General features: G+C 41.2%; 1 long non-coding RNA gene across 2 annotated transcripts in view; it reads right to left on the reverse strand.

Moving 5' to 3' along the window:
- Positions 1 to 10,043, reverse strand: part of LOC103279849 (uncharacterized) — a 53,528-nt gene extending 43,485 nt beyond the window's left edge. The window contains exon 1 of one of the 2 annotated variants that reach the window (XR_507010.3): positions 9,834 to 10,043. This is a non-coding gene — a long non-coding RNA (uncharacterized LOC103279849). Of the gene's footprint in view, positions 1 to 9,667; positions 9,795 to 9,833 lie in introns of those variants that run through there. The other variant, XR_010002052.1, reaches the window with a different exon arrangement.
- Positions 10,044 to 13,020: the final 2,977 nt, after the last annotated feature.

Raw genomic sequence — 13,020 nt, forward strand, 5'->3', positions numbered from 1 at the left:
GCAGATTAAATTGCATTGAACTGGTTATATGAGTTTACACTGCCATAAAATCCAGTTCAATACAGTTAGTCTGCATTCTGAAACTGGTTTATATGACAATGTAGATGGGAATCATGGGAATTGTAGTTGCGTAAGGCTCCAGTATTCTTAGGCAGAGAAGCTAAAAACTTTGCAAATGATTGCATAGCATTAGAGTAGTGTCAAACTGCATTAATTCTATGGTGCAGATGCACCCATAGACAGCAGATAACTTAAGATGTGTTGAGACAAAGATGGCAATGAATGGTATGACTTTAGGTAACCAGAGATAAGCAATTTTTAAGCAATGGCTTTTAGAAAATGTTTTAGCAAACTGTTTGCTCATTTCACTTTAAATGCCAAAGTTTTTTTAATTATCTGCTTTAATAAACGTCTTGAAGAGAAAACAGAATTTGTTTTGACTCTTGTGCCTAATCTGAGTTGGCTTCCACGTGCTGGCCATGCAAACCTGATTGGTACAGAAACTTTGAAACGAAGTCCCTCCTAGACAAGATGCCATCTGGAGCCCCTTCTGCACTGTTGTTCAATTTCTCCGGGTGCTCCATTGTTCAGCTTCTTGGCTCTCCGTCTTGCCCCACATTGTTCAAGCTTTGTTGATGTGTGTCTTCAAACCATTATAGCAACCCTATCACATGATCTTCTGGGGCTGAGAGTGTGTGGCTTGCTTAGGGTGACCCAATAGCTGGACGAGGATTTGAACCCCATTAAGGCTACTGCACTGTACATGATTATTTTTTTCTCCCTTCTTTCTTATCTTGTGATAGGAATAAAGAAAACATATAGGTTGGCCCCTTTTCCCTCTTTCAGTATAACTTTTTACAAAGTTTGTATGATGAGCTGAGCAGTCCCAAGACCATTTTTGAAAGTTAAAAGAAGGACCAGATATATTACTGTATAGTACAGTAGAGCACATTTCTCTCCCCACCTCCAGCCCTTCAAAGTAGGTACTTCTGGTATCAAGCAAAGTACATTGCTTAAAGTACCTCTTATTTTAATTGGGACTGCAGAGTAAAGTTCCAGTGATGCCTCTACCATCTTCATCACTACAGTGCTGCTACCCTGTAGAATTAATACCATTTGACATCACTTTAACTGCTATGACATAATGCTATGGGAATACTGAGATTTATTACGGATTGATGATGATAAATGGAAGCTCTTACGTGTGCCTACGATCCTGAGTCACCCGCAGAACAATAACATGCCACTCAGGTTTGCAGAACAAAAATACAGGAATCTTATGGATTCCAAGAGATCAGAAGAAAAGTAGTATTTACAATGGTCCCTCTGATCACTGACAGAAATCCACAGTCACAAACAATCCTTTCTTAGTCCACAAATCTGCTTCAGAGAAGAATACAATCCTGGTTCTTCACCTTTTTTTCTCATCAGCAAACAGGCCTCAAAATATCAAGGCCTCTTTGAGTACATTGCTCTCTTCACCAGCAGTACTCAGTCAGCACTGAAAACTTGACCAAACTGGTTCTGCAGCAGCAGAACAGAAACGGTATCAAATCAACCCCCAGGTCTTTGCAGGCTCAGCCAATGGCTTCATGCACTTCATTTTCCAGTTAACACACACAGCACAGTGCCTTTGCAAACCATGACAAGATTTGTAGTTTGGTGAGGGTACCAGCACTTTTTGACAGAGAAGGTTAAATACCTTGCAAAGTTACAACTCCCTAAATACATGTGGGCCACAATCTTGTCAGTGAGCTATTAATGTTGCCAAGCTTTCAAAATAGCAACAAGGGACAGTGTAAATTCATGACATGCATGGTTCATTATCAGGAAGTAGCCATGAACAAATGTGTGTTCTCCCTAAACATCAAATGAAAGTGCTGATTGCAAATGTTAGCCATGCATTTCTCTATAAAATTAATATACTGTCCTCATTCATAAACTACATGAGGCACACATTTTTGTCTTTATTAAGGGCCTACACTCCAAAAAGGTGGGATGTTTTTGGACATTTTGTTCAGTCCAGTAAACAGGAAAGCTTTCTAACCTTCCAATAGGGGATTCCTGCACCAGCGTTTCTCAACCTTCCTAATGCTGCGACCCCTTAATACAATTCCTTATGTTGTTGTGATCCCCAACAACAAAATTATTTTCATTGCTACTTCATAACTGTTTTGCTACTGTTTTGCTTCCATAACATAATTTTGCTACTGTTACGAATTGTCATGCAAATAGCTGATATGCAGGATATATTTTCATTCACTGGACCAAATTTGCCACAAATACCCAATACGCCCAAATTTGAATACTGTTGGGGTAGGGTGGAGGTATTGATTTGGCATTTGGGAGTTGTAGTTGCTGGGATTTATAGTTAACCTACAATCAAAGAGCATTCTGTACTCCACCAGCGATGCAATTGAACCAAACTTGGCACACAGAACTCCTATGACCAACAGAAAATACTGGAAGGGTTTGGTGGGTATTGACCATGAGTTTTGGAGTTGTAGTTCACCTACATCCAGAGAGCACTGTGGACTCAAACAATGATGGATCTGGACCAAACTTGGCACGGATACTCAATATACCCAAATGTGAACACTGGTGGAGTTTGGGGAAAATAGACCTTGACATTTGGGAGTTGTAGTTGCTGGGATTTATAGTTCACCTACAATCAAAGAGCCCTTTGAACCCCACCTATGATAGAATTGAGCCAAACTTCCCACACAGAACCCCCATGATCAATAGAAAATACTGGAGAGATTTGAGTTCCTAAGACCATCAGAGGTGCTTTGCAGTCTCTTCCTTTGGCTCTTGAGGAGATGGAGGCTTAGCAAAACAAAGGCAAAGTTCCTTTCCTCCCCTTAACCTCGGGGCTTTCTCTTTCCTTAGAGCTAAAGGCACTGAGGATTGAATGGCTTAGAAATTTTGTATCATGCTTTAACTCTGAGGGTATCACCAATCGTGTCCTACAGGTATCTTCTCCTATGGCCACCCCTTGTTTTGACATCTTTCCTGTTATTACGACAACTGTGGCTTCTTCCATCACTGCTAGCCTTACATCTGTTGGTATTATGATCCAACAGCATCATTTTCTTTATCTGCAGCTCTATGCATGCTTAACTGAAAAAAGCCAGCCTTGTTCCTGAGTAAATATATATATAGGAGTAAACTGAGTAAAACTTATCTTTGAATAAACAAGGCACTGCATAACCCTCAGGGGAAAGAGGTTTAAGCATATGTTTCATTCCCATTTAAACCAATGGGATTTGTGCATCTTTATGATTCCATAAAACTTCCCTTTTGGGAATGGTATCTACTGCCGAGTTTGCTGCAGTATGTACAACACATTTTTGCTATACAAATATAGTAGAACACATTTTGACCTACTTGGGCATGTGGGTGGCTGCATGGGTGGATATAGTCAGAGGGAGAGACTGAAGTTTTTGAAATGATGTTTGGCAACGTGTTCACCCTTCAGTTTTGTCCCTTTGACATACTTTAAAGCGAAGAAACAACACAGAGTCTTTCATTGCAAAGTCTGTTTACAAAACACTCCCCCCGCCCCCCAAATTGACAGCATAAGCAACAAGCTGCTTTTAGCGTGATCCAGCATAAACAAGAGCATTTCCTAGGCTGACCAGCTTTCAAAAGAATAGACATGGTGATTACTCTTCAGACTTTAATTATTTTCGTAATATCCAAAAATCATACAACCATAGCAATAAAACAACACAGCTGTGCGTCTGGTGAGCTGCAATACATGGGAGAGGTTGGTGCTGCAGAAGTGTTTATATGGTGAAGTCTGGTGTGGAAGAGAATACAGCTAATGACCAGTGCAAGTGGTTGCTGCTGCTGTGTAAAGTACAAAGGGCTATCTTATACCATTTCAGATCATTGATCCAACTACTGTTTACTTGGAGAAGCCCAGGCTTTCTAGCACAGCTGTGGCATTTTATTGCCCCTGTGTGTGGGTTGTGTATGTCGTGTGTGAAAGCAAACATATTGAAATCTACAAGAGGTCAGCAATGTTTACTTGGACTGTTAGCAGAGGCTTTATAAGGTCTCAGGTGGAAGTCCAGTTCTGCCCAGTCACTCATTCTTTTTTTCAGGTGGAAGCAGGTATAGTGAATCAGGAACACAATCCATATAAGGGATGTGGCCTACTATTGAACACTCCTCTTAATCCAGTCTGAGAGATGGGTGTGTGAAACACCATTGCATCCATGGGCTGGACCAAGCTATTTTTGTGCCTGTGGAAAAGCAGCAGGTGTCATACACCCATCTCTCAGGCCCCTTCTGCACTGCCATATAAAATCCAGATTATCTGCTTTGAACTGGATTGTATTACAGTGTAGATTTATATAATCCAGAACTGGACTATATGGCAGTGTAGACTCATATAATCCAGTTCAATGAAGATAATGTAGATTATCCACTTTGATAAACTGGATTATGTGGCAGTGTAGAAGGGGCCTCAGACTGGATTAGGAGAGGTGTAATTCAGTAGTAGGACACCTCCCGTACATGAATAGTGTTCCTATTCAATCTACCTGCACACCATGGCTCTAAATTTGGTTACAGATCAGCATCCTCAAGAAGTGTGAATGCCACCAGGATTCTTCTGGTGGCAATTGTAGGTGCTTACTTATATAATCCAGATTGCTTTTGCAAACCCTTTCCTAGCCTGTGAGGACAAAATTATATGTGAAATACAGTTGTGGAAAGCAAACATATTATATAATGTTTCATAATGCAGTGTCTTAAGTAGGTGTATTTTGGGGCCTTGGGCAATGCTTCCAGCATGATGTGGCATTATTTTCCCTAAAGACTAGGCTAACTGGGAGAGAGAAGGGGATGCTCACACCATATGGCAAACTCCTACCTCCTTCCTGATAATTCAGCTGCCTTCAACCCCTCCCTCCTTGTTTATGAAAAAAAATATGAGAATGGTTCTCTACATTACTACAGAGGAACAGGTTTTGAAGGTACAGACTAGAATCCTGTAAATGATTGGCCAATTTTGCAAATGTTTCAAACTTATACTACCTTGAGTAAGGAGATCTCCAAGGATTTCATCAGATGGAGAATCCCCCACTCCCATTCCTTTACAATTTATAAACAGATTAAAGATGGAGTCCCACAGAGCCCATCATATGATGCAAAACTCATTCTGTGTGAGGACTCATGGGCCTTGTAGTCCTGTTCCTAGTACTATTGTGGCAGACAAAGAGGAAAACATGGGGTTTTCGCCGGTTCAGCAAGACCCGGAGTCTCTTCACCTGCAGGATGTTGATGTTTGCCCTCAAGAATTCAGCCAAACAGGCCTTGGGCAGAACTCCCCACCGTTTCCCAGAAAAGAATCTTATTCCAGAGAAAGGGGAGTCAGAGAGGCCCAACGGAGGAGTTTACGCTTAGCTGCCAAACATCAAGCTGATTAGGCCTGCTTCCCTTGGGAAATTCAAAAGAGTCACACATCTGGACAGAGTTGGGTTTCGCTTCTCGTTCTCTAGGGAAAGAGTTCTGTTGGCGGGAAAACGAGACCCAATATAGGTGTTTGACGCGGGAGATTCTTTGCGGAGTCAATTGATCAGCTTCAGGAGTGAGACCGTGTGTGGACTTCGTAATCCCAGTTCCTTGCTTCCCGGATCAAGCTTCAAGCCTTGCCCTGCCTCGCGGTTTTACCACAAACCCTGCTTCATGCTTCATGTTTGCCTTGTCTCCAGTCACGGATCTAGTCAAGAATCAAGTTTATTTCCAGCCTTGTTGTCAAGCTTCATTGGACTCTAAGACTCTACTATTTCCCCACACTATTGCTTGGCAAAGTGTGTGTTTCGGTCAAGTGGATTAAAACTTTGAACTCTAATATCTTATATTGGACAATACATTTCTGGACTATATTTGACCTCATCTGAAAGGTCTGCTTCTGAACTATATTCTTCACTTGTTTTTATTGATTTTATGTATTTCTTTAATAAAGATATTAGATAGAGACTGGCCTCTGTGTAAGGTTATTGGTGCTCTGCAGCCAGGGACCTGACATTCTGTCTGTTCCCCGTGGGACTCCATCTTATAATGTGTTTAAAGTGTGTAGAAACTGAGGTTTTAAGAGTCAAATAGCAATCATTGTCAGAGTTCTCAATTCACACAGGAATGGGTAAAGGTGCTTATTTACACATGGGATGGGAACTGTCAGATTCCACCATGTTGGATTATTATAATGACATTAAAGAGTGGGCGTTCCTGTGGGTGGTCTTGAAACGACCCTTGATGCTTCTTTTCTCCTCAGTGCTCCTCTTGCATGAAATGTTTACGGTGATTTTTAAAAATAATTTATTCTTCAGGAATTGTGTAATTTTGATATATCACCACTTTACTATGGCTATATTTCCTCCCTTTTTTAGACCTAGAGTTCAGATTTCCACGATTGCAAAGTTTTCCTTTTTCTCTCATGCTTTTTCTCTCAAGAGTCCACACTTCCCCAGGAAAGAAATATAGGCACCACTTTGTTTCCCCCCAACTAGTTCTCTCACAATCTCGTGGTTTTAAGTCAACATAGCATTATGCAATGCTTGCTCTCTGTAGCTTCTCAGCCAAAAGAAGCAGCCCTTCATTAAATTTTAGGTCTCATTGCAACATGGATGCCTCTGTGTTTCCTAATGATGCCATAACATGCTTCTTGCAAGACTGTGCTGAGAAATAAGCACATCCATTGCTGTGTAAAGGTGACTGTACAAATATTCTGATGAAGAACTCCACTCAGCCTAGTCCAACATGGTCAGTATAAGGCGTTGTAGAAATGGTCCACCAATGCCTCTGTAGGTCATTGGGTCCTAATTCCTGACATATATGCACCAGAACATATCGTGATATTTTGGTGGCCATGTGTCTTTACTAAGGACAGTTCTCTATTTGAAAGGCTCTCAGAGACCAGTCCTTTCTTTGAAGTCATCCTCTTTTCTGGGAACTGCATGAGGCAAGACAAGTTTTAATGAATGCACCACATGAAGGGAGAGCAGGAGCTTTGAAAACTGACCACCAGTAAACAGAAATTGGCCAGCACAGTGAACAGGAAGCATCTAGTTTTGGTTAGTATTCTCAACTATGGTAAGATCAGAGCTTCTGGACTACAGTTCCCCAAATCCCTTAATTTATTTGACCAAATTTAGAATTAGATGGACTGCATTCCTATTTTAAATCATTGTATTTATTTCCAGACTTGCATTATAAATCAGCATGTGCACTTCTTGTGGGTACAGCTCTGGAAATAGTGCAGCTTGTTTGCTGCAAATATTTTCATACCTGAAACAAATATTATTTCCTCGATGGCAAATAGATATTTGATTCAGAAAAAGGTGACACTTTTAGAAATTGCTGCATGATAGAACTATTTCACATCATTATACAATAAAGCTGTCCTTGTTGCCAGAGTCCAAGAGACGCAGGGCATAACTTGTGGGTTATCATACTTATTTCCATGATACTCCTTTTGATTAGGTTACACAGAAATGAAGACGCTTGTTCAAAGTCATCCAAAATATATCACAGATAAACAAGTATTGTAGTGTTAACTCTGTCTCAGGAGTACGAATTCTGTGGTCAGTGATGCCATCTTTTTATGTGGTGTCTCCAAGTTGGTTTTGCAGCCCTAAGCTACCCTGCACACCAAAACAACCATTTGCGTGTGTGAAAAACTGAACTGCTGTTCTGGGAAGCCTTTAAATAAAGTGCACACCTCATCACACACATGGTTTAAAAAAATCAGAATAACCACACAAATTTAACCAACCAGAAATGGTCTTTTGGGGCACCTTTGTTTTTTTTTTCCTCTTACGGAGACTGTTTAGATTTGGCCCCAAGTGTGCACTGTGCAGGAAATTGGACTCTAGCCCTGTTTTTTCTCCACCACATGAATCTGATTATTTCACATAGTGGAATCAGCACTAGAGATAGTGTGAAGTGTCTTGTCCAGTTGCCTTCATTGCTCTCCAAAGATGCCTGAGCACGAGTCTTCCTATTCACCTCCAACCACTAGGCCTTTATGTGTTACAGCCACCATCCTGATTAATTTTTAATCGAATGTTCATAATTTTATTGTTAATTTTGTTGCTTGATTGTGCTGTATTTTGTGTTTTATATCAACTGGATGTATTATTGTTTATTTTACGTTATGTATTTCACTGTATTGCACTTATTGTATTACTTATGTTGTAAGCCACCCCGAGTCCTCTGTGGAGAGGATGTGGGACATAAATAAACTTTATAACTATTATTAATAGTTTTATTTTTTGCCTGCCTCCTTCATGGCTCAAGGCAGGTTACAGATTACTAAAACATAATCAAACACATAAGCATTTTAAAACACTCTGTAAAATGCACATATTAAAATATACCTTCATAAAATACATATCAATATACGCAAAACAAAAACAAGGCATACAGTGGTGTTTAAAATTCACCATTAAAACTGAAGTTTAGCATAGGAATAAATCTGCTATTCTGAAAATTTGTGTTGCTCATAGCATTATATTCTATGGTAACTTCACACTGTGGGAAGGGCAGGGGTGGGCAACTGTAGAAGGAAAATATTTTCTCTCAGAGCAGCACTGACTGAGGGTGCATCTACACTGTGAAATTAAAGCACTTTGACGCCACTTTGGCTGCCATGGGCCAGTGCTATGGAATCATGGGAGTTGTAGTGTTACAAGGTATTTAGTCTTCTCTGCCAAAGAGTGCTAGTGACTCACCAGACTGCAACTCCCATGAGCCATGGCAGTTAAAGTAATTTCAAATTGCATCAGTTCTACAATGTAGATGCACTCTGAGCCTGGGAAACAATCTTCACCCATGCTTCTGGAAATTCATAACCATTTGCAGCTGGCAGCATTTTCTGTAGTCTGGACATGCATCACCAAAAAGGTGACGAGAGGGGATACAGATTTGTGCTAAATTTGCATGCATTCATTTATATGTTGAGATGCCCATTTAGGAGCAGCCACTCGATGAGGCACATTGGGGAACTGAAGATGCCAAATGTAACCACAGCTTTTCTCTACCATGTGCCCGAATTAATAGCAAAAAAAGCAGAGATAAGAGGAAGGAAGACTGAGCAGGGGCAGAGGAAGTGCCAGGGTGGAGGAAAGGAAGAGCAGAGAAAGAGGGAGGAGGATGGAGAGAATGCCAGGATGGGAGTGGAGAAGGAAGGGGGAAAGCGAGGGGAAAGAGCAGAGGGGGTGGGGAAACCAGCGAACATGGATAAGGGGGAAGAGTGACAGAAGGGAGAAAGACCACGGAGAAAGAAAACAGCAAGCAGGGAACATTCTGGAGTGGGTGCCCCTGGCATCACTGTTTTTGTCCCTCAATCCTGGCAATGCCTGATATTTCTTTCTAAAGACAGCCTTTTGTAAAGTGGGCACAAGCTCCCCACTCTCCAGATGACTGCCTCAATGAAGAAAAGAAACACACCTCTTTAATCTATGCCACTTCCAGGTGAAGGAATTTGTGCAACAGAATTATCGGGTTGCTGTGAGTTTTCTGGGCTGTATGGCCATGTTCCAGAAGCATTATTTGTAGCACCCAGTTGCTGATCTTTCCTTGCCCCTTTCTTACAAAGTCTTCCCCCAAGGAATGAGAGGGTTGTGGAGGTGCTGTATGCACAAAGCCAGCTTACCCCTCAGCCTCAGCTTCACTAGCTCCTGACACTGCTGGCCCAAGGTGTTTTCTTCTTATTTAATAATCAAGGCTTTGCCAATGCAGCACCCAGGTCCCCTCCAAAGAGGTCTGTACAGGTCGAGAGCATCCTAATGCTCTTTCTCCTCCACCTGTGTCCTCCTTACCTTGCAGTTGCCTGGCAACCTCCTCCTCTTCGCAGCATGTACCACAAGCCCATCGCTCTCCCTTCCAGCTCCTATTTTGCTCAGAGCAGGTGCATTGTGTCATCTGTGTTTACCTTATGGAAAAGATCTCAAAGGCTAAACAGGGTCAGATTTCATATATTTGATTGTGGGTTGAGGAGGGGAGGAAGTCCATGGAGGAGCCAAGGCAGCAACCTGGCTGACAAATTCAATATGTGGTAAGTTAGAAGCATAGAGCTGAAAGGCCATCTAGGGTTCATCTATTCTATATCCCTAACTGCCATAGCTCAATGCTACAGAACCATGGGGATCTTTAGCCTTCCCTGCCAAAGTGTACTGGTGCCCCACCAAACTAAAAATCACATGATTCTACAAGCATTAAGCCATGACAGTTAAAGTGTCCAACTGCATTCACTCTACAGTGTCGATGCAGCTCTAGTTAGAACCCCTCTCTGATCTTATGGAATATACAACAAAAGCTCTTTCAACACAAGGCCATTCAATGCCAATCAAGGTGCCCAATTGCAACATTCACATTTGCCTCAAACAGACAAAAGTTCTTTCTCCCACCCAGGGCATTCCACAGATATATAAACTTCACTTGCCTCGTTTCCAACAGACCTCACAACCTCTGAGGATGCCTGCAATAGATGTGGGTGGAAGTCTGGAGAGAATGCTTCTGGAACATGGCCATACAGCCTGGAAAACTCACAGCAATAACAGTGATTCTGACCATGAAAGCCTTCAACAACACAACTAAAGGTCTCCTGAGAAATATGAATTCATTATTTTTTTTTAATTGGATTTATTAAAATCCATTTTCCCCCAGGTAATTTAAAACCAGATTAAATTAAAATCTTTATTGTTTTTACAAAAGTTAAAAAAAGAATTCAATAACAGTATTATTTTAAAAAATATGGTTTTAAACAGTTAAAACACATTTAAAGCAATTACGAACAAAAAAGAATAATACAGCACAGCATACCACTTTATACACATTACTGCTACATAATTAAAGGCTTAGAGTCCTGCCAGAATAAAAAAGGACTTACTAGCAGAAAGAGAGGAGGAGGGCCAACAAGACCTCACATGATAGGGAATTCCATGGCTTGAAGGCAATTATGGAGAACATAGTCTCCCATGTCCTCACTAAACATGCCTGTGAAGGTGGTGGGACTGAGAGACCCCCTCCCATGTAGATCTTAAATCTTGAGCTAGTTTGTAGAGGGAGATATTCAACCTGTTTAAAGGCTTCCAAAAAGGGAAAGTCCACCAAGCTCTAGGGGGCATCTATACCACAAAATTAATGTAGTTTGAAACCACTTTAGGTGCAATGGCTCAATGCTATGGAATCACAGGAATTGCAGTTTTACAGGGTTTTTAGTCTCTCCTGCTAAAGGGTTCTGGTGCATCACCAAACTGGATTTCATGCACTGAGCCATGGCAGTTAAAGTGGAAGGAGCCCCCAGTGGGTTAAACCCTTGTGGCGGCAGGACAGCTGACTTGAAGGTTGGGTTGCTGACCTGAAGGTTTCTAGTTCAAATCCAACCTGGGGAAAGCACGGATGAGCTCCCTCTATCAGATCCAGCTCCACGCGGAGACAGCAAAACATCCAGGCATTCCCTGGGCAACGTCCTTGCGGGCAGCCACTTCTCTCACACCAGAAGTAACTTGCAGTTTCTCAAATTGCTCCTGACACACACACACAAAAAGTTAAAGTGGCGTCAGGTTACATTAATTCTAGTGTATAAGGCAGTCTATACTGGTGCTGAAAAGTTCTTGCAGTAAAAAAAACACCTTCTCCCTAATATTTAGGCGTGATTTGAACTCACTGGTTTGGGTTCTAGTATTGGGAGCAGCGGAAAATAAATAAGCTTATTCCATCTTTTACATGATATTTCTTCTGATATTTAAAGATGGGCATCATATCAGTTTGAGAGAGCTTCCTTGTAATATGCCAGAGTCATTGACTTTGAGGAGTTCTTATCAATGGCTGGTCTGCAATATCCATGTTGATAGTTTGTTTGCTCAGTTGTTTTTGTTCAAATTGCTGTAAAAAGCACATGAGCTCAGCCAAAAGAAAAGAATGTGACATAGTGGCCATGTTGGCTGAGAATTCTGGGAGATGTATTCTTTTCAAGCCTTGATTGCATCCTCTATGACCTATGTGCACAAAGTTCAAGCAACAGGCAACTATCCCCAGATAATCTGTTCCTGCTGCTGTCATTCCTGTCATAGATAAGCCTGGAAGTAGAAATCCAGAATTAACCCCTGATTCATACTAAATGCCCTTGTATTTTGACACATTATTGGTATCAGAAATGGTTTCAGTGCTACCTGGAGATGCTTCACACTGACCCTGGTAACCTCACATTGAACTTGAGCTATTCATATCTTTTTACAGCTACCTTCAGCCTTCACCATAGCTATGTAATATATTGAAATAGCATACGTTGACTGAGCTATGTCCTCATTAACCTTTCCCCTACTTTCCTTTTCATTTTTAAAAACTTTTCAAAAGCTAAAACAGTATAGTAATGGGTGTGACTAAACATGTGAGTTGGAAAGTCCCTGGCTCGTGAGTTCATCAGGACATCTCAACCTTAAGCTTGTTGTTGTTTCTTAGCTTCAACTCGTTGTATCCTCATCAACAACAATAACAACAATATTTCAAATAGTTGTTGACAATGGTAAAAAGTAAAATGCTTTAAGATTCAAACTAATAAAAAATAGAATATAATATGTCAGGTGCACATAACTGCGACTGAGAAAAAGAAAGTTTGGCTAGCCGTAGCAGTCCCTTAGGATAGGAGAAGAAGCAACAAGGGGATGAGCTATTTTAGATCTGACCCTAACCAACAGTGGTGACCTGATAAATGGGATGGAAGTGGCAGTTTCCTTAGGTGTGAGTGACCATGTTCTTCTAGAGTTTGTTATACAGTGGAATGGGGAAGTCAAGCATAATAAGACACGTATTTTATATTTTAGGAAAGCTGACTTCAGTAAACTTAGGGGAAAAAACTGAGTGTGACCCCAGGGTCAGGTATACTAAAAGAGAAAGAAGTTCATGATGGATGGAAGTTTCTGAGGTACTGTTTGATTATCCAGACGGAGGCCACAAGGGGGTGTTAGACTGAGAAGGATAAGTCCATTTTACAGGTGTTAAGTG

This window comes from Anolis carolinensis, chromosome 1 (assembly GCF_035594765.1).
Source record: "Anolis carolinensis isolate JA03-04 chromosome 1, rAnoCar3.1.pri, whole genome shotgun sequence".
Classification (NCBI taxonomy): Eukaryota; Metazoa; Chordata; class Lepidosauria; order Squamata; family Dactyloidae; genus Anolis; species Anolis carolinensis.